General features: G+C 51.2%; 1 protein-coding gene across 1 annotated transcript in view; it reads right to left on the bottom strand.

Moving 5' to 3' along the window:
* SNX29 (sorting nexin 29) overlaps positions 1 to 22,596 on the bottom strand; it is a 464,053-nt gene that overhangs the window by 172,977 nt on the left and 268,480 nt on the right. The gene's annotated exons all lie outside the window — the stretch shown is intronic.

The raw sequence follows: 22,596 nt of genomic DNA, 5'->3' as shown, positions 1-22,596 counted from the left end.
AGCATTGGGAATGGAGCCTGGGGTCCAGGGACTGGAGAGGCACGCTGGCCAGACCCAAGGGGAAGGCATACTCACTCGCATGCTGGCTTGGAAGGTATCTAGCCTTTGGCCAGAGGGTTACTCGTTTTAAGGTGCAAACATGTTCCATCCTTTAGGGCAGTGGCTCTCAACCTTCCTAATGCTGCGACCCTTTCAAACAGTTCCTCATGTTATGGTGACCCCCCAACCATAACATTATTTTTGTTGCTACTTCATCACTGTCATCTTGCTACTGTGATGAATTTGGTGACCCCTGTGAAAGGGTCGTTTGACCCCCACAGGGTTGCGACCCACAGGTTGAGAGTCGCTGCTTTAGGGGGAGGAGAAGGTAAAAAGCTTTACAAACTGTTCATTCAAGCGTGTCGATCAGGCTTTTAAAATGACCTCTGTCTGGGTTCACTGCTGGGAGCTACCCCGCCTCTCTGTGTATAGGTGCAGTCTGGTAAGCAACCCAGAGGTTGAGGATAAGACCCATATGCTGATCCAGCGGGGAAAGACTTGGCAGCCTGTTCCTGTCCAGATTTACAGTCTCAGATCCCCTACTGAGCAGTTCTCCTCCGTTCTATAGGATTACCATGAACCGGAACTGCCCGGATGGAAGTGGGGCTCCATTGTTTTGGTGCTACTTGCATATGTGCTCAAAGCACGAATTGAGCTCCAAATGGCCCAGACCTCTCTAGATGCCCATCAACACATCATGGCTCTTCATCTCTCCAGACTGCTCTGGCAGACATCACCAATCTATGACTGCACTCCTTCCTCAAGATGACACCAGGCAGCCACAAGCAATCAAGCAGTGGGCTGACGCACAAAGATGACATTTGTTGGTATCCCTGGTATGAGCGGTCGTAAAGTATTTTGGTGATGGTGACCTTTAAGGTTATAAGAAGATGACTTCTCTTAGAGTTCCCACTGGGCCATTCCAAGGCTGTGGGGACACCATCCTTCTGCTTATTGCTTGCAACAGAGATGTCACTAAGCCCCTCTACTTGTCAGCTTTCAACTTCTGAACTTTCCCTGACACGAGCAAACCACAGCCAGAGGAAAACCAGATTAGCCTTGCCTGCCACCAACCCCAAACAAAAGCCAAACCCAATGCACTGTGAGTTCATGGCCAGACATGCACAGCCTGTGACTGCCTGTGAGTCATGGCCTAGCAAGGAGCATGGAGTCCATTCTGACTCCCAGCGACCTCCCAGCACAGAAGACCTGCGCCAGCGTTTCCGAGTCTGGGCATCTTTCTGGGAGCAGACGGCCGCATCCTTCGCCCTCACGTGGCTGGTAGGTTCACACCATCAACCTTTCAGTTAGCAACAAGCACTTAAGCGCCGCGTCACTGGGCTCCTGACTGGCACAGCGGGTCAGGCTCAACAGAAACGAGTTGCAGAATGCATTCCCACTCGTGGGGACTCCAGTGTCAGGATGCTCTGCAGGGTCCGCAGAAGGAGATCTCCAGGCCTTTCCTCTGAGCACCGCAGGGTAGTCTCAGGCCTCTAACTTTTCAGTTAGCCCACTCATGTATCTATAATAACACCCTTGGGCTGTGAGATACTTGCTATTAGCTTGAGACTAACCAGAGCAGAAACAAAGGACGCAGCAGGAAATGCCTACGGCAGTTGGATGGTGGCCGACATCCCTCAGTTCTTTCTGGTGTTGTCCAGAAGCATCAGTCTTCAATGGATGGGAATTTAAAACAAACAAGCAAAAAAACTCCTTTCTTCCTCAAAGAGAATTTGAGAAACAATCGCGTACAACACACACTGAGTTTGAATCAATGTCTTACATTAATTATGACCCAAAAAATAATGAATAACAATTATGATAACAGAAAACCAAATTACAACAGTCTGGATAAAAATCTTTGAGAGCTGAAAAGAAAAATAAGTTGGAATCAATGGTGTTAACATCTGTTGTTCTACAAGAGTGTTAATTCAAACTTGAAAACTAAGAAAATTAGGACCTTAACCAGAAATTATGCCTATCTAGACCTAGCTTTGGGAGCCCTGGTGGGTACAAGTTGGGCTGCTAACTGCCAGGTCAGCAGTTCAAAATCACCAGCTGCTCTGCAGGAGAAAGATGAGGCTTCTACTCCCACAAAGGGTTGCAGTCTCAGACACTCACAGGGGCAGTTCCAACCCGTCCCATAGGGTCGCCACACGTCAGAATTGATTTGATGGCAGTGAGCTGGGTTTGGTTTGGAGAACTGGCCTGGATGGCACAGTGGGTTACAGGTAGGGCAGCTAACCACAAAGAGCAGTTCAAACCTACCAGCCTTTCCAAGGGAGAAAGATGAGACTGTGCATGCCCCTGTAAAGATTACAACCTTGGAAACCCTAGGGATTAGTTTGACTGGATCCTACTGGGTCACCATGAGTCAGAATCAACTCCCTGGCAGTGGGTATGTGTGCAGTAGACCCATCTAGGACATGGGCTGTGGGAAATCCTTAGGAAGTATCACTGCTGTCCGTCAGTAGCTCTGATCCTGGCACTGCTTCATGCTGACATTTCCCAGAAGAGGAAGGAAGGTGGTGCCAGAGACAGAGCCACAGCCCAAGGTCACAGAGCTGAAGAGTGAGAGATGGAGAACCCAGGGATTATGGTCCCAAAGCCCTTGACATCACATGGGCCTTCAAGGTAGTGGATGGGTAGCCCCGGAGGAGAAAGGAGGCCTGCACCTGTCTGGAACTGTGGTCACTTGGACTCTGAGAGGGAAGTGACCTGTGTAGTTGAAGTTCATTCCCTGCAAGGCCAGGATGAGGAGAAATAGGGATGGACTTTGTAAACTGTGGACCCCTCCCTGTGGACGCAGCGATGTGACAGTGGGAGGGAGGGGTGACAGGGGGGCCTCGAGGAGCATGTGCTCTGCTCCAGGACTACCGTGTGCATGTACTCCCCAAGAATGACCTCATCCAATCCCCATCACCTCCAGAAGGTGAGTGCTGCACTGTCCCTAATATGTTGGCAGAGGAAACTGAGGCACAGGATGCGTCAACAAGGAAAGAGGTAGCAGAACAGGGATTCGAGCTCTCAAGCTCAACTCTCTGTTGCCTCTCAGACACCCGGTGCTGTGCTAAAGGGGCTGACTTCTCCCAAGGCCTGGGAGAGGCGAGGGCTGCAGGACCAAGGGCCATGGCCCCTGCTCTGGGAAAGGCACCGTCAACCCTCAGGAAAGGGCATTAGCAGGCAAAGCAGGAAAAGGGTTTCCGATACTGAGTCCCCCAAGGCTCAGCCTGCTCATCACCAACCACTGTACACGAAGCCCCTTGGTGACTTCCCCTGCCCCAAGCACACAGGAACCCCGGCACACACAGAGACTGCTGGATCCCAGCTCAGGACCCAAAGGAAAATGCTAGTGAGGCGCTGGGAGCTCCCTGCAGACCGGACTAAGTCGTCCTAAGAGTGGCTCTTGCCTCATGGGATGGCACAGCTGGAAGTATTTTTCTAAGTGTTTTTAAATCTCCCCAACATAAAGATGGTCCCATATTGCTTCCAGCTGGTCTCCACAGAGGGTGGGAAAGGGGAAAAGGCTGAACCTGGAAGTCAAGTCCAGGTCCTGCCTGATCACAGCTGTGTGACCCAGAATTACTCTCTTCACATCCTTGATTCTTGGGACCTTCTTTGTAAAAGAGGATACCATTTCCTGTCATACAGGGTCACCATGGGAAATAGAAGCAATGCAATTCCGGTAACTGCCCAGTCCTAAAGGACACTTGGGTCATCACACGAGGACTTCCTGTGGGCCTCTCATCCATCATCAACGATGACAAGCCTAGGAGGCAGAGGCTGAGTCCCATTTTACAAGTGAGGAAACTGAGGCTCAGAAGGTAGACCAAAAGTAAAATCAATAAACCAACCTCACTGCCATCAAGTTGATTCCTACTACTAACCCCAAGGTTACCAGTTCAAAACAATCAGTCACTCCTTGGGAGAAACACAAAGCTTTCTACTCCTGTAGAGAGTTATAGTCTCAATGGAGACTTTAGACCAGGGGTCCTCAAACGGCGGCCCGCCGAGGATATTTATCCAGCCCACTGGGTGTTTTTGCCCCGTTTGTTTTTTTACTTCAAAGTAAGGTATGTGCAGTGTGCATAGGAATTTGTTCATAGTTTGTTTTTTTTAACTATAGTCTGGCCCTCCAATGGGTCTGAGGGATAGTGAACTGGCCCCCTGTTTAAAAAGTTTGAGGACCCCTGCTTTAGACCCTATTTTTCTGAGGCACATAACATCCTTCATAGGTCACAACAGAAGTGTGGAAACCCCACTAAGTGAACTGGACTGTACTTCAAAATCATCTTGGACCCAATGCTAAAATTCAGTGCGTGAAGCAGATGACTGATATCCCCAGGGTATAAAACTGGCAGCTGTCAGACTTTGGCTTGGATTTCTTGCCTCGGGATACCCAATGGATGGTGGCCAGGAACTACCATATATTACTTTTTTTTAAAATGGTTTTATTAGGGGCTCATACAACTCTTATCACAATCCATACATGCATCAATTGTGTAAAGCACATTTGTACATTCATTGCCCTCATCATTCTCAATACTATTTTTTAATGGCCTCCATCCTTTATTAAGTTTTGTGTTAATCTGGTAAGTCTGGTTCTGCCACTGTCAATGAGTATTACTAAAAAATTTGCCTTATCTTCAACTGCCATTTTTTTGTGTAAATAATGCTAGTCACCTAAGAGTTTTAACCTGTGCAAATCAGTCATTCATGTATTGCAGTTCATAGCCAGCTTATACTTTTATAATCTCCTTTTCTTAACTGTGTTTTAAATTCTATACCATTGGCTAAATTAATGACATCATCAATAGAATTACCTTATGCCCAAGGGAGATGGTTGAAAATGTTCTCTAATATAAAATGACACTGATGTCTCCAAGGTGAACCAGAGACATATATAAGCCATAGAGATATGAATGGGTTTGGGGCTCACAATTAATTCTAGGCCCAATCTAAGAACAATGAACTCTTATGAAATGGCCGTGCTTGCTATTCGCCCTCATGAAGAGATCACTAAAGATACAGGTGCTATAGCAACGTTTGGTATAAGAAGCTAGATGGTGCCAGGCTACCAGGAAGAATAGCATCTGGGGTCTTAAAGACTTGTCTACAAATAGCAGCCATTTAGGCATCAACTACGTCCATAGGGAAGAAACACACCAGCCTGTGTGATCCAAGGACTGCAAATAATAGAATCCAAATCCACAGGAGGAAGTGATATCAGAGCTTATATTGTGAACACCTAGCTTGTAGAAAGCTATGGATGACAGTGGATGCTCAAAATCCATTTGCAGGGTCCACACATGATTTAAGCCTCTGGTAAGTCCCCTCTGCTCCTAGTGGAGGGATGTGACTAGCCTTGTTAACACCACAGATCATTGTAGAGACGATTATAGTAGATATAGCTAGGTAAAAATGTAATATTTTATTTGGTCTCCCTTTTGATCCATGTAGAAGTTGTTTCAGTTTAGAAAAAAAAAAAGTGAAGGGGGAATACATTGGATTAAGCCTGTGAATCTCCTCTGAACACAGGCCAGGGTGTGACTGGCCTTGTTGTCATGCAGCGCATCAGAAAGAGGATTACAGCAAATGTAGCTAAGTTAAAATTTAACACCTTATCATTTGATCTCCTTTTGGACTAATTTTAACATTGTTCTAGTTTTTTAATATTTTCTACTTTCTTTTCTATTTAGGTTTTTCTCTATTTTTTAATTCTTGTTAACTTTTGTGCTTGTTTTTTGTTTTTGTATTTTTCAGTATATGAAATCCAGGATGGGTGAGTCTATAGAGACAGTAACTGATTAATGGGTTTTTTTTGGGGGGGCGGGGTTGGTACGACAGCGGTGCTGTGGGAAGATGGGGTATTAATAACAAGGAGTATGAGAAAGTAGAAAATGTTCTACTTTCAAAACTCTTCATGATATGAGTGAACTATTGCATTTATGATATATGGATTATATTCCAATAAAACTGAAAAGGAAAAAAAAGAATTAAGACTAGAGGGGGGAAAAAAAGAATTAAGACTAGGGAACCGACAGGCAGTTCTACCCTGTCCTTCCTACAGGATTGCTGTGAGTACAGATCAACTTGATGGCAGTGAGTTTAGTTCAGAAAGTCAACCGGCTGTCCAAATTCACACCTTCTGCAAGGAGGGGACTCAGCCGCATTCAGGACCCCCAGCACTACTCCTGCGACTTCTGCCCATCCGTGTGTCCATTCAGCCCCTGGCTAGCTCAGTTCCAAGGGAGGAAGCTGCTGGCCTTGCCCTGTAGAGGCAGGAATGCTGGGATCTTGGGGCCAATGCTCCTCCACATCTTCTTGAGAAGCAACAGGATCAAACCCAAGGGGCAGGGTCCATCCTGGAGCGCCACCTGGACACCACTGTGTGGCCGAGCCGTTCGGGAAAGCAGCACCGGAAGTAACCCTGGTAACAGCTTCCCAGACCGGGTGCAACAGATCCACTGCCATGGAGTGGACTCGACTCCTTGTGATCCAATAGAGGGTTTCTGTATGGCAGCAGAGCAGACAGCCCGTCTTTCTTCCCAGGGTGGTTAGTGGGCGTGAGCCACTGGCCTTGCAGTTAGTAGTACGACGCTTACTGACAGTGCCACCAGTGCCTCCCCCGAGAGCCAACCCCTGCCATGTTCCATGCTCACATGCTCTGTGAGAGTGACCCCCATGTGGCTGGCTGGGAGTACAGATGAATGGAGAGAAGAACACTCAGAACACACAACAGCTTAATTAGCAACGGCAGGTGTCGGGGGGCACTGTTAGGACTTGGCCAGGGGCTGCTGAGTCTCAGTCCCTAACCTTGGTCCTCGTCTCTGGTGGCTGTTGATGACCCTTAGGCAGATCCACGTGGCAAACTGTGGAAAGAGGGCTCACGGAGCAGCACCTGCTTATAGGCAGACACCACCTCTTCTCCCATGCTGCCTGCTAGTAGCCCTTTGAGAGCAAAGGCAAAATCCCCAGAAAGACTGGCCTTGGCGTTTGTGTAAGACAGTGAGCAAGGGCAGGAGAGGCATCCCAGCCCTCACAGAACACGACAGAGGCGTCAGACAGCTGTTCCTATTCTAGAGCGTCGGGAGAGGCCATGCCTCACGATGGTCAGGGCGTAGCTAGGTAGCCAGGTGGCTGAGAAGCAAAACCTACCATCCTCTTGACTAGCTGTGAGCTGGGGCAAGGGCTTTACCTGGCATCAACAAGCAAGGTTAAGAACAATGAAACGCACCGTGGGCTGTGACTTTGCAGGGCAGCCCATGAACGCTGGTCATTATTCGACCCATTAACCAGGTGCCAGCACGAACCACCTAGGCTGACCCCACCTCCTTTACGCCCTTCTCAGGGCCTTCTCCTCCCCTCATCTCATCGCCAAGGCCTTTGGTCCGAAGCGCTCCATCTCCCACCTCGACAAGCCCAGCAGTCCCCCAGGTGCCATGCTGCCCACCCCTTCCTTCCCTGCCCCCTCAGCCTGATACTCAAGCCACTCCCTAAAGCCCAAGCTAGGTGGCATCCCTTCTCTACGCAAGCCCTTCACTGACATTTACAAATGACATAACGCCATGTCTGTGATTTGCTTCAATCTAATAGGGGTGGTGGTGGCAGGGGGGTTGGCAGGGGGGGGAAAGCCGGCAATAGGGCTGCCATTGAGTGGGTGGCGATGGGGGCCGGTGGGGCTATGGGATGGGTACAAGGAGGTATACAATACCCTTTTTTCTACGTCAAAATTTCTCCATAATCTAAAATAAAATGTAAAAAAGTCCCTTAACAGCTTCCCACCAATTACATCCTTGGCGTGTCAGACAGGCAGGAGGAGGAGGGGAGAAGTGGGCAATAGGGGGTGGGATGAAATGTTAGTTAATATTTCAGAGGCAGTGCTAAGTGACCAGGCAAGGACACGCTGCTGGACACCTCCTGCGCACGCCTCCCCCAACCCTGCGCAGCCTCGGGGCAGACCACATTTCAGGGCCTGACCTCTGATGCCTTCCCCCAACCCCCAGCCATCTCTCCTAAAGCCCTACTCTCCCCTCCTGTGGCACTTACCAACACCACTCTGGCCTCAGAGGACAACAGGGAGGCCTGATGAGGAGGCTAAGACAATGGCCCGGGTGGGGTCACACAGGCTCACAGGAGGAGGCAGGGTGCTGCCATGGCCAGCCCCCCAGCAAAGAATGCTGCCCCCCACCCCACCCATGCCAGGGTCACAGATGGCTCCACAAGCCTCCTGTGGGATTACTGCCAGTGTTAGCAACAAACCCAGACACTTCCCGGGCTGATGTCTGCTCCATCCATTTCAGGAGCCAGAGGGTGCAGGGTGGGGTTGGGGGTGGGTGGGGCTGGGTTCTGTTAACACAGTGGATGATGCCCCTTGCCTGGTATCTTACAATGGTAATTATTATAGCCCATTACGAGGACAAAGCACCTGGCTCAGTTGGGCTGGTGAAAATGGGTCAAGAATTGCTTTAAAAAAGACTCCACTGGTCTCTCCTTTCAAAAGCACAGCCATCCCAGAGAACAGCTATCGATTTTCACAGGTCCTGGTGGTGGAGGGCAATTCAGCACACACACACACACACCCCAGCCCCCCGCCCCCAGCCTCCCCAGCACAGAATGGCTTCTCTAGCCTGCTGGGCAGTTACCACAGTTGTGAACAAACACTGACTGACCTGGCTCTGAACACTTTGTTTGCATGAATTCATTTGCACAGCAACCTGATGAGGCTGACCCACGGCTCCCGCCCGGCTCTGGAGTATCTGAAACTCTGAATCATCCCATCAGTCACTCTGTGAGCACCTAACACCCAGCCAGTCCTGTTGGAAGCACTGTGGGCAGAGTAGGAAACGAGAGAGACAGCCCCTGCCCTCACAGCCCTATTGTTCTCAGGGGCCATTCGGTGGCTTATAGACTGCCACACTGCCTGGTCCTCACCAGCCTGCACTGCTGCTAAGCTTGAGCCCATAGGCACCGTGTGTCAATCCACCTCGTTGAGGATCATCCTCTTTTCTGCCGACCCTTTACTTTACCAAGCATGATGGCCTTCCTGATCACATGTCCACAGCGTGTATGACAAAGTCTCCTCATCCTTGCTTCTAAGGAGCATGCTGGCTGTACGTCTCCCAACACAGATTTGCTTGTTCTTCAGGCAGTCAGTCCGTGGTACTTTCAATATGCTTCACCAGCACTGTAATTCAAGGCACCTCCTCTCCTGATCTTCCTTGTTCATTGTCCAGCTTTCTCATGTATATGAGATGACTGAGAACACCATGGCTTGGTCAGACGCACCTTAGTCCTCCAGGAGACCCAGCCTACAGTCCAGCTACTGGCCCCATCTAAGTGAGGAGGAAGCTGAGGCAGCCGACAGAGGCTGAGTCCCAGTCAGAGCTGCTGAATGGAGGGTGTGGGATCTGAACCCCGAGCCTGGGCTCACAGCTACCACCGTCTCCCTGGCTTGACACACCCCTCCCTACTTGAAGCCATATCCATACACTGCTAAAACTGCTGGCCCATTTCATTCACCTCTCAGTAAGTCATTCACATTTCTTCATTCATGCAACACTAACGTTCTGAGCAGCTCTGCCCAGGTACCACATCATCCTGGGTGCTGGGGTCAGTGGTGACCAGGACTCTAGCCCTGCCCTCATGGCGCTCTCCTGGGGTTCAGAGTCAAGAGTGGCCAAGGGGGAGCATCGTGCAGGTCCCGGGCAGGTGGGACAGGAGGGTCCCTGAGGGTCACACTAAGCTGTGAATTGAAGGCCAGGAAGTGGTTAGGCAACATGAGGAGATGAGACAACAGGTTCAAACCCAGGTATGCCACTTCCAAGCCCCATCCCCTATCTGCTCCCTTATCCTCAGCCAGATAGTGGGGGCCATCGGGCTGAGCAGGCAGGGCTGGTGGGAGAATCCAATGCGCTAAGAACAGGCTGGAGCCTGGTCAACCTAGCACACAGTAGGAGCCTCGAGGAAGTTGGGCCCAGGGAAGGGCTGACTTTCCCAGGAGCGCACAATTACAAGCACTGAGCTTTGGAACCGCACGGCGGTCTGACTTCAGCACTGAGGATGCCTCCTTCGGGTGACACCGGAATGCAGTCCCTGAGCAGGGCTGGTCCCAAGTCAAGTGGAGGCTCTGTTGGGGACCCAGGGGTGGTGCCATGATGCAGGTTGGTGACGTGAAGGGCCCTGTTTGCTGGCACTCATGAGCAGACTGTTCCTCAGATTTCACCCAAAGGTGAGAGGCCTGCGGGTGGCCCAGCTCAGGACCTCCCTCCCCGCACCCCTCAGCAGGCCCAGATGCTCGGGGTCTGCATGCTCACTTGCCTGCTCTGTGTGCTGAGAGCCTCTCCCACCCCACCGAGCCTGCTGCAAAGCCTGAACGCCCCCGGGAGGCCTGAAAGACCCCAGTGTCCATGATAGAGCTTTATGGGGTGGTTACGTCAATGCTGCTGACCAAGAGCCTAATGGGGCCCACACAAGAAACCCTGAACCCACAGGCCTGCTACTGACCGGGGGGCAGTGCAGAAGGCTGGCCAGGCAGGGATAGGTGACCCCCTCCCTGCTAGGAGCAAGGTGACCTGGTTCCTCGTCAGGCATGCCCCCTCCCTGGTTCTCCCTGAGAGCAGCCCAGTGCCCCACTGGCCCAACACAGAAGCTGCCTTCAGTGCCTGTGACCTGCCCCCATGCCTGGTCCAGCATTTCCCAAATGCCTTGGCCTTGGCTGACCTTCATAAACTCCCTGTGTCCCATTTGAGATGCTGCCAATCTGCTCTCCCTCCCACTAGGCGCAAACTTGAGAGCTCCCTGCACGGTGCTCAGCCCTCAGTGCTGGCTTCACCTTGACGGAGGGGCCTCCCTCAGACCCAGACCTCCTAGCGCCAAATGCCACAGCAGGGGGTCGCCAACCAAAAGCTGTGGGCCAAATCTGGCCCATTATGTGCATAAAGTTTTATTGGAACATGGTCCCATTACTTATGGTTGTGTGGATGACACAATAGCAGAACTGTGTGGTTTCAACAGAGCCCAGGTGGCGTATCAAGATAAAAAGAGTTGTCCTCTGGCCCTTTGCAGAAAGTTTGTCAGCTCCACCCTAGCCTCTTGTCCCCATACCATGACCACTCGATCCTCCCGGGTGTCTCCTTAGCCCTGAGTGCCCCTCACGCCCAGACAGAAAGAAAAGACAAAGATTATACTTAAATACAATCCTTCCGGTAAAATAGTGAACCTAATTTTGTGCACATTCTTTTGTTCTCAAAAATTTCTGAGATGTCAACCTCATACAAGATAATAAATAAGACAAGCCAGCAAAGTGCTTCCCAAATATTTAATTAATGCATTTTATCAGCTTCACCACCTGGGAACAATGGGCCACAGGTTGGAAGATCAAGTCTAAACCATTCATGCTGAGTTTCTGGATTTTATAAAGTGCTTGTCACAACCTTAATAATACTTCGATGTAGCTTTTTGGTATTAATTAGGTTTTCCCTAACAGTCAGTATCACAATTAACCTTCAAAGAAGAGCTGCCAGAAAGCAGTTAAGGAATTTTTACAAAGCAAATCTTTTCTGAATCGTATCACATTGGCTTCCCCGTCCCTCCTCCTGAGCACAGCGTCTCCTCAAATTAAGATCTGCCACAGTGCCACGCGAGTGAACACCTTCTGACATTCCAACAATGTGGCTCATTTCTTAAAACTGCCTGGCACAGGGGGACTAGGCATACTGGTTCCCCTCAAATCTTAGACATTTTAGATGTTTCTTCTCACTTTCCATCAGGGAAGGTTCCTTCAGAACTGGAGGAGTGGGATAAATTGCTAGAGAAGGGCAAAGGAAGTCAATGGAGAAATTGGGACAGTCATTTTGCAGTATTGCTGTAATACACCTGCTGTTGAGGAGGTTTAAATGTAGAGCCTGGGGGAGGGGGCCCCCTTCCAAGTCAACTCACCCAGAGTGTGAGCCCTGGTTGGAAGTCTGTTGTTGTCAGTGCTTGACTAATTTCCCTTGCCATCTCTCATTACCTGACCGAGTTATTGGAGTTTCAAACTAGATGTCTCAGTAGCTTGGGGGTGTCCATAATTTGACAACTGGAGGCCCATTCTGCTGGCTCTGAGTTGTGCACACAGCACTGGGTGCCCCCAAAGAGTGGAGAGGTGCCTAAGAGCGGAAATCTTAACTTCGAAGGTCAATAAGGGGGGAGGGCTGAAGAAGAGTGGCATCAACACATGGGTATAAACAGGTCCTGTTCACCCAAAAGTATCTGAAATAAGACCGCTGAGACAGGAAGCCAATGTTCGATGCCAATTCTCTTGCCCCAGGCAGGAGTCACCCAGAACTGTGGGTGTCCACTGGGATGCTCCATACTCTCCAGTTCTACTACGGCCTCCATCCTCACTGGCCTGGACCTTCGTGTCACTTTCCACATCCAGGGCCTGGCGGGTGTGGGCGTCCCTGTTTCTGAGACGATTCCCAGGACACTGTGTACAATAACAGCATCCCCAAGAGCTCAGGGCTGACCACCTGGAATTCTGGGGACAGGAGTCTGCCCCACATGAATGCTCACTCGTGTGCAGAAAGGACCCAGGGCACAGCATGAGATGGCTCAATGAGGGTTGCCACAGATTGGGCTGGTTTCACTCCCAGCAGAGAAGTAAAAGAATTTTACTACATGCTTTGGTGGAATCAGATTGCTCAAAAGCTAAAGCAAAACAAACAAAAACCTTAAAATTGACCTATTTTAATTTCAAAAGGAAAACATCTCCCGGGTGAGCAACAGCTCAACTAGCCAGTCACATGATGATAAGAGCTGGCATTTGTCCACTGCCCATGGCATGCCAAGAGATAGGGCACCACGGTTCCATGTAGTCCTCGAGACCCTGTGGGGGAGGCAGGCCCGAGTGGGGTGAAAGGATGGAGCCAGAGCAAGGTAACGGCGGCTGCGCTCACCTTCCCAGCCCATGCTCCCAACCTCCCTGTGGGTGCTGCCCACATGGGGCACTCAGTGCCCCGGACCCTTCTCTGCAGTGCCTGGAAACCAGTGAGACAAACCCTTCCCCTTTCAGACACACTCAGAAAGCGGCAGGGAGAAAGTGGGGTGGGATGCTCACCTGGTTTTCCCCCTGAGGCCTTTGCCCGGCCCCCTTTTCACTGGGGGGAAGGGAAGAGGTACTAACTAGAAAGTATTCAGGGTCCTTTCTACAATTAGTTCTGTTGATGGGAAAAGATGCTTTCTTTATAAACAAATTTCTTTTAGATTAAAAAATGGGGAGAGACAACCTCAAGAGAATATTATATGGGTCGTGGTGGGCAGACATGGCAAAGCCACTGCAGTGGGCTAGGGGTGACTCGGGAGGGGAAAGGGATGACCCGACCTGAGATCACTGTCTTGTAACACGGTCCTCACAGCGGGCGCTCGGGCGAACCATGGGAACCAAGAAAGAGGAGTCTTTAACGGACGTATTTCAGTTTCTGCTTTGTATGTTACAGACAGTCTAACTATGCAGAACGCAAACCCACACACATGCACACGCTGTGGATGTTGTAGGTGCCATACAGTCGGTTCCAGCCCACAGCAATCCAGTGCAAAACAGAAGAACACACTGCCTGTCCTGCACTGTCCTCACGGCGGTTCCTATCCCTGAGCCCACTGCGCAGCCACTGCGTCAGCCTGTCTTGGGGAGGACCTTCCAGTTTACCAACATGATGTCCTGCTCCAGAGACTGGGCTTTCCTGCCAACGTGCCCAAAGATAAAAGACAAAGTGTTGCCATCGAGGGAGGTCGGGAGCAGGAAGGGAGGGGGAAAATGAGGACCTGATGCCAGCCAGGGGTTTAAGTGGAGAGCAAAGTTTTGAGAATGATGAGGGCAATGAATGTACAAATGTGCTTTACACAATTGATGTGTGTATGGATTGTGATGAGTTGTATGAGCCCCAATAAAATGATTTTAAAAACAACAACAAAGTGTTGCCATCCTTGCCCCTCGGGCGCACTCTGGTCGTATGCATACATACACGCATGAAGGATACTGCCGGGGCCACCAAGACATCAGTGGCTGTTAAAGACAGAATTGTGTCCTTCTCAAGATACGTGTTGAAATCCTAACCTATAAGTCTGGCCCTGTTTTGTTATCAGTGAAGTATCCGAGCAGGCGGCTCAATCCCTACCCCTCCTGAGCTATAAAGAGATATAAGCGCAGGCAGACACAGTGGAAAGCAGATGCTCTAGGATGGCACAAGCATATGGCTCCTCAAGCTTGGAAACTCCAAGCAAGCTGAAATAAAGAGCAAAAAAGACGACTCCCTAGAGCCACACCTGAATTAGGCCAGTCTCCTAAATGATGACGTCCGCTCTTTAAAGGCACCCCCTTGTGGCAGCTTTTGATATGGCAGCACTTAGTGACAAGAGGTGGGCAAGTGCTTCCTCCCCTCTACATTCATCCATGTAGCAAAGAAATCTGAAGAGCAGCTTCACGTCAGGCTCAGAAAGGACTGTGTCCATGAGACAGGCCTGGTGCTGCCCCCTCTGACTTGTCTGAAATTCTTTGTCAACGTCTTCGAACCATAGAGCTTTTGCACTGGCTGCGGCCTCTGCCTGGTATGCTCATCCCAAGTCTCTGATTGGCTGGTTCCTTCTTATTCCGCAGGTCTGAACGCAAAGCCGCCCTCCCCGTTCTTCACACCCCGTTCTCTCTCCCTCCTGCTGCTTACGTGTTACTGATTTGTCCATTTACCTCTCTGTTTGAGGTCTATTTGTCAGGCCCAGCGGAAGTCAGCTCTATGCTTCAGTCACTTAGTCACCCAGCCGTCAGTCACTAGCCATTGGATCAAAGACTGGGTGGACACCTGCTGCTGGGCAGGGCTGGCTCCCGAGTGGGAATGGCACCTGGGAGCAGGTGACTTCAGTCAGGGAAGCAGACAACCCTGTTGTGAGTCCAGGCCAGCATTCTTGTAAGGGGTATTCCCACAACATACTCTGATTTTTGTCTCACATCGGACCGAGGAATTCAATTCCACATAACTGAACCTAAGCAGCCCTGTATTGTGTCGGGGACTGTGGAGTCTATCCCAAGCCACACTGCCCCCACAGAACTGCCCCATAGAGTTTCCAAGGTGTCCTTTCTATGGAAGCACGCCATCGGGACTTTCTCGCCCAAAGCTGCCAGGTGGGGTCAAGTGGCCAGCTCTATGGTGAACAGCCAGGCTTAACTCCTGTACCACTGGGGCTCCTTAAAGAGGCCTTGCCTCTCAAAGAGAAAACGTATTTGTTCTTCCCACTTCCTGAATGAATGACTCAGCCCATTATCTTTAACCAGAGATTAATAAAGCATTATCTTTAACCAGTGATTAAAACCTAGTGGCCCCTCAAGTCGTAATTAGGATCTATCCAAGAAAGGAAGGAACAGAACTGCCTGTCAAATGCCAGCCCCAGAAGGATTTGGCACTTCCAGTAATAATGCAGGAAGCACGCAGGGATTGTTGGGAGGCAAGGCCTTGGTGGTGTGGCTTTGTGGTGAGCCACACCACTTCACCTGGTGCCATTGCATGGTCCTAGAACAGAGCTGTCTTTCATTATTCTGGGGGCTTTTTCCTGGTATATCTGCTACTTTAAAGCAAAAAAGGAAAAGAAAACACAGATCCCACCAGAACCATCCAGCCTTGTTTCAAACACTCTAAGGCAGTGGTTCTCAACCTTCCTCATGCCGTGACCCTTTCATACAGTTCCTCATGTGGTGGTGACCCCCAAACATAAAAGTATTCTCGTTGCTACTTCATCACTGTCATTGTGCTACTGTTATGAATCAGGCAACCACTGTGAAAGGGTCATTTGACCCCTAAATGCGTTGTGACCCACAGGTTGAGAACCGCTGCTCTAAGGGAAGAAGATGCTAAAGAACCAACTATAATTAGAGATGTTGATGAGTTTGCGAGTTTGAACAAAGACTTAAATAGTGTGATACTTACAGCATGCCAGCACTATGCTAACCTCTTCGTACTGCTAACTCCTCTAACCTTCTGAGCAACCAGCATCACCGGGGTTTATGGGCTTGTTTGACAAATGCGGAAACGGTGCAGAGAAAGGCTACAGTGCTGGGCCACAGTTGTATGGGTGGCGCTGGAACCCAGCCGCCTTACTCCCGAGTCTCTGCTTGGAGCCATCCCGCTCCAAACACCTTCCCTTCTAGGCTAGACCTTTGCAACATAAACAGAACATGGACATGCCAAAGGAAGAATGTTGGGTTTGGGAGGCAGGGTCCAAGACCCTCCACCTGGTGGCCAGATGGCCTTCTCTGGGCTTCAGTCAGCCACAAAACAGGGCCACAAATACTCTCTGCCTTGTAGGAAGCGGTTGGTGGGGAGTTCAGTCAACCAAACCAATCAAACTCATTGCCATCAAGTCTATGCCGACCCGTAACAGCCTTATAGGACAGGGTGGAACCGTCCCTGTGCCCTGTGGCATTCCAAGAAGACCGTAACTCTTCCCAGGAGCAGAAAGCCTCATCTTTCTCCCTCAGAGTGGCTGGTGGTTTCAAACTGCGGACTTTGTGGTTAGCAGCCCTATGTGTAACCACTACACCACCAAAGCTCCTATAGAGCAGTGGTTCTCAACCTGTGGGTCACAGCCCCTTTGGGGGTCAAACAACCCTTTCACAGGGACTTCCCAATTCATAACAGTAGCAAAATGACAGTTATGAAGTAGCAACGAAAATAATGTTATAGTTGGAGGTCACCGCAACATGAGGAACTGTATGAAAGGGTCGTGGGGTGAGGAAGGTTGAGACCCACTGCTTTGGAGGGTCCAGTTTACAGTTTTCACTACGTCCGCTCAACCACTAACACCAAGAAGTAGCAAACGGCCCGGAGCTGAGGGAAAGCTTTGCCAACACAGTTCTTGACTTTCAGGCCAACCGTCCCGAGGCTTCTCTGTGAGGGCATCACATATGTGTGGCACAGTTCCGTGACATTCACTCCGTTTGCCCTGAGCTTCCGAAGCCCCGCCGACATGCCAGGCCCTGGTCCGGGCAGTGGAAACTCAGTGTCATAAATAAAGAGAGTTGAGCTAGGACCCTTGGAAGGGGCAGGCGGAGGGACCATTCCTTCTCGCACTTGACCTAGACTGGCCAACAGAGGCTGCAACCCCTAATTCCTTTTTTTTTTGCTTTTGAGTAGCAAAGATACCTGAAAAAATCTGCCCACTTCCTTTCAGCTGGTTGTAGCCACACGCTATGTTCAGGCACAGTTTCCAACAGCCACATGGTCACAAGTAGCCACAAAGGAAGCTAGGAAATGCAGTCTTTTTCTCTTTTCACAAAGGGGCTCTGAAAACAAGGGAAGCGGGCAACTGTGGACGACACATCCTAAGAAGGAAACTGCCTGGCGGGTCTGACCTTCCTCCCCTTCCTGCAAGCCAGCAATGAGAGAGGGAGAGAAGGAACCTGGATCCTAGGCCCTGGACGAGCTCCTGGAGAAGACTGCCCACCCCACCCCCGCTCGGGCTTCTCTGTGAGAGAGATCCTCCTGTGGCTTCACCATGGATAATCTGCCCCTAAGGAGCCCTAGTGGCACAACGGGTGAAGTGCGGGGCTATTAATCAGGAAGTGGGAGGTGTGAGCCCACCGCTCTCTCCACTCTGTGGGAGAATGAGGAGGCAGTCTGCTTCTCTGTAGATTTACAGAAGCAGTTCTGCTCTGCGATTATACGACTTCATGGCAGAGTTTGCTTGCTTTAAAATCCTGTATGTGTTACAGTAGCCAAACCAATATCCTCAGTAAAATAAGTTCTAACCATGAGGTTGCCCTGGTGGAGCAGTGGTTAAGCATTGGGCGGCTAACCTGAAGGTCAATTGTTTGAAACCACCAGCCATTTCTCAGGAGAGAAAAGGGAGCTTTCTACTCCTGTAAAGAGTTACAGTCTCAGAAACCCACAATGGCAGATCGACCTTGTCCTGTGATAGAGTTGCTGAGTCAGCATCGGTTCAAACATAGTTAGTGTTGAGTGCGTAGATGCGGCTAGTTGCCAGGGACACAGCAGTGACAGCGAAAGCCCCTGCCCCACTGAGCTCGCATTCTAAGTCGACAAACAAGAGCCAAGTAAGAGAGGGATTTAGTTCGTGTTGTGCTAAAGAGAAGGCACCCTGGTAGGCTATGCCCTAAGCACTCAGTTGTGAACCAAGGTTGGCGTTTCAAGCCCACTAAAATGGAGCCACCTTTTCTTGCAAATAGGTACAGTCTTGACTCTGTCCCACAGGGTCACTGAGTCAAAATCATCTAGACTGGGCTTGGTTACAGGTTCTGGAAGGATGGAGGATGGCCAGTATGAGCACAGGAGCCCTGGTAGCATGCGTGCTCCTCACCACCCTCTTATGGACACGAGTGAGAACTGCGAGCAGAAGACCTACCAGCCTTGGGAAGAGCCCCAAGACACTGGTCTTTCAGAAGAAGTAAGAGACCAGTTGGCAATGGGGAATACAAGGCAGCCTGAGAGCCCTGGGGCCTGCCAGGCCAGGTCTCCAGCGCTGAGGAGCTGCACGAGTAAAGGCACTGGTGTCATCAGCCCTCGGCATTCAGTTCTGGTGCCCAAACTTTCCAAGCCTAGGAGGACGTCAGATCCAACTCCCACCAGGGTTTGCTCGCGGAGCCTGGCTTCTCGGCGGCTTGGCTGCCTGTACAGCGGTCACAGGTGACCGCCACCCGCAGTCACTTTCTTTGAAAAGGAGTTGGTTGAGTTTCTTTTTACTACAATGTATAGCAGGTTACAGGCCTCAGGGGAAGCCTGTCTCAGTGCAAACCTCCCCCTCCTCCCACGATGGTACTTAAGCACGCATAGATCCCTGGGGGACAGTCGGCTGACTCACACTTCTCCTTGCCTGAACTGGTGGGCTGGGAGGAAGCACTTTGCTGAGGGACCAGGCACACACAACAAACTGCACATATTTAACGCGTGTGGTCATACTCATGATGGTATTCTGACTTGTTGCCATTGGGAACCCACCACCACAATCAAGACGGTGAATAAAGAGCCACCGTCCCTTGAGCTTCCTCCGGTCTCTTGGCGACACATCCCTCCTTCCCAGAATCCTGTGCAGTTGCGGTTGCATTTTCCTGAGTTTTTGCCACATGGAATTGCTCAGCGTGGACTCTTCTCTTTGGGGCTGTTCTCCGTCGGCATAACCACCTGGGATCCACCCAAGGGACAGAGCAGACCGAGGGCTCTGGCTTGGCACCACTGAGCTCACTGTCCTGCGCCAAGGGACCAGCCCCAGTCTGCTGGTCCATTCACCTAATATACGACCCAGGACAGCACTAAGCACCTGACAGCTACAGTTGAGGAAGGCGGTATTTACAACACTGCTTTTTGAACCTGGAAACCTGAGACCCGGGCTGAAGTAGCTTGTTCACAGTGAGTGATTCGGCAAGAGCCTAATGGCTGAAGCCAGCCCATCTGGCTCCTAAAGACCTGCTCTCAGTCTTTGTGGGACACTGCCCCTCAGTGCTTTACTAGATCTGAATAGTATGTCTGTGCAGTGCCTTAATAACGTGCCCAGGAGCCCTGGTGGTGTAGTGCGTTATAGGTCGGGCTGCTAATCGCAAGGCCAGTAGTTCAATCTCATGAGCAACTTGGAGGGAGAAAGAAGTGGCTCTCTGCTCCCTCAGAAGCCCACCAGGGCAGCTCGACTCTGCCCTACAGGGTTGCTATGAGTCAGAATTGACTGGATGGCAGCAAAATGGGCTCTGGGCTGCTTTGTAATGCGTCAGGGGCCCTGGCAGAGCAATGGTTAAGCACTCAGCTTCAAATGGAAAGGTCGGCAATTCAAACCCACCAGCTGCTCTACAGGAGAAAGATGAGGCAGTTTGTGTCTGTAAAGATGCCAGTCTTAGAAACCCTCTGGGGCACGTCCACTTTGTTCTGTGGGCAGGGTCACTATGACTCGAAATTGACTTGAGGGTGGGACGCGTCCGCTGGGCCAGGTGCAACTACATTTTCCAGAACCCACCTTCTTGGGGGTTTCTGGCTTGGCAGGCCACTGCAAGGGATTCTTGGGGGAAGACGTGGAGATGCAAGGGAAGCATGCAGCCATCTGCAGCTTGCACACCACTACCACCCCACCCCCCACATACTCCACCTTCTGCTGGACCCTCCCATTCCTGAGCCAGACCTGGCTTTACCCCCAGGATGAGGGCCTGGCCCCTACCCCTTCCAGGGACCTGTGCCACCAAGGTCCACGGCAGAAAGCTGAGGGACTTCAGCCCATTCCTGTTCTCTCCTGTGGAGCTGCTGCCCCAGGGCCTCCCACTGTACAGACGGCACCTCACAGAGTCTGTTCAAACTGCTTCCACAAGGGCATCAGGCTGGTTACCCACCAAATTCCTTTCTTTGGGTACATAAGTATCTCCTACTGTCCCAGATTGAATCTGACTAATGCACATTTAGGTAGAAAGTATGAGGGCCAATTATAAAGCCGGTGGCATTATGCGGCTAATTGCAAGGTCTGCAGTTCAAAACTACAAGATGCTCCTTGGGAGAGAGATGGGGTTTTCTACTCCCTTACAGAGTCACAGTCTCAAAAACTCACAGGGGCACTTCCACCCTGTCCTAGGGGACCGACATGGACTCAAGGAGCGTGTGTGAGAGTGGTGTAGCTGGAGAACATGCAGAGAAAGCATTGCAAGCATAGGGCAGGGGTCACCAGAAGTCCCACTGGGAGACCTATGCTGCAGCAGCTCTCTGAAAGGACACAGCTGAATTCTTCCCTCCCATCCAGAAGAACTGAGGTCAATTCCCAGCCGAAGCAGCTCATCTGCGGCCATCGGGCAGCAGAGGCCTGTATGTTGCTAGGATACCAAACAGGTTTCAGCAAAACCTGCTAGACTAAGACAGACTAGAAAGAAGAAAGATCTGTCCATCCACCTGCAAAAAAATCAGCCAGAAAAAGCCCTGTGGGTCACAGTGGTCCCACTGCCCACTCATCCTGGGGAGGTGCAGACCAGGCAGTGTTTGGTTCCACTGGGCATGGGGTCCTCATAAGTTGGGCATCGAACCAACAGCAGCTAACAAAGAAACCTTCCCCGGGCCTCTCCACACCTCCAGAGAACTTTCAAAGTCATTAAGAGGCACCAGAGGAACTTGTTTGAATTAAAACATGAGTGGGCATCAGCCCTGTAGAATGGGAGGACAGGACCACCTCCAGGAGACCCCGGGCGCTTTCGTTCTCAACCAGCACACCAAGAAGTGCTGGTAGTGGCCCTGGGAGCCATCTCCATCCTCCCAGAGCAGACCCGCTAGCTGGGAAAGAAGGCCAAGTCCCGAAGAAAGGCAGGGACCAGGAGCTATGAGGGGGAGGCAAGCAGGATAGAGGGCTGGGGCTGTGGAGAGGAGCCTGGGCCAGCCTATCCTGAGGAGACACTGCAGCAGAGCCTGGCTCAGTGAGCCATCTGCCATTGTTGGTGCTGGCTGCCACAGAGGCGATTCTGACCCACTGAGACCCTGTGTGATGGAGTACAAGTGCCCCCCAGGGCTTCCCTGGTAGGTTGCTGTTAAATCATGAGCTGGCAGGGGTACCCACTGGAACCCCCTTGAGGGTGGATGGTGTGGCTCTCTGCTTGGTGGCTATCACAGCACATGGCCCACCTAAAGGTTTTGGGAGCAAACAGGACAGCTTCCAAACTCATGTGCTGGGTAAGGTTTGGTTGGTCTGGGTGTGGTCCAGTACACACAGCAGTTCACTGGTGCTGTGCTTGGAAGCTGTGCAGGGTTTGGTAATAAGGCGACCACTGGTGGCCCTTGCCTTAAAGCTCCCTGAGTGGCCACAGCAGTCAGCGGGGGCAGCCTCCACTCGCGTGCGGCCTGACCTGACCTGAGAGCAGCTTCTCCACCCTGCAGAGCGGCCTCCTCTTGCTCACACTCTCACAGGACACAGCTGACCGCCGCTCCCCCTCACTGTGGAGGCCATGTGTGTCCCACTGTCCCCAGACAACAGTGACCCGCATTCCCTGTCTCCTGCTCCTCGTTCCTACAGGCAACAGATCTGATAGTCTTGCAGTGCATTCTGTCCTGAGAGACGTGATACAGAGTAATCACATTATAACCATTCAGCCATATCACATTCTTGCAGCGCGTGCTCGTTAGGCAAACAAATCCATACATGCTGCCAAGACTCTCCAGCTGAGGCACTGATGGGGCTGCTTTAATTTGTAGCCATCTAGAAGGCTCGTTGTGGGCAAAAGGCCACGCCGAGTATTACACGTGCATTGTGACAACCTGCCTTACACCTGCGAGGGCAACACAGCGCTCTTCTGGCTGGCTCACTGTCATCCTGGCACTCAGAGAAGGGATGAGCACACAGTGGGCACCCAGGCAGGGTGTGGTAAAGAAGAGCAGTGGGGGGCCTACACTCCACCCCACACCCACACCATCAAACCCAGGAAGACTCAGTGCCCCATGTGAGGAGAACATTCACATCATTCAACCCCAGTCTGGTACAAAGAAGGCATCTTGGAGGGCTGGCCCACTGGTTGAAATGTTGGGTGTTCAAGTCCCCCAGAGGCACCCTGGAAGAAAGGCCTGGTGA

This window comes from Echinops telfairi, unplaced genomic scaffold (assembly GCF_000313985.2).
Source record: "Echinops telfairi isolate 266 unplaced genomic scaffold, ASM31398v2 ScPeMD7_5;HRSCAF=22, whole genome shotgun sequence".
Taxonomy (NCBI): domain Eukaryota; kingdom Metazoa; phylum Chordata; class Mammalia; order Afrosoricida; family Tenrecidae; genus Echinops; species Echinops telfairi.
Note: the sequence above shows the minus strand (reverse complement) of the source record. Positions and strands in the feature narration are given on the sequence as shown.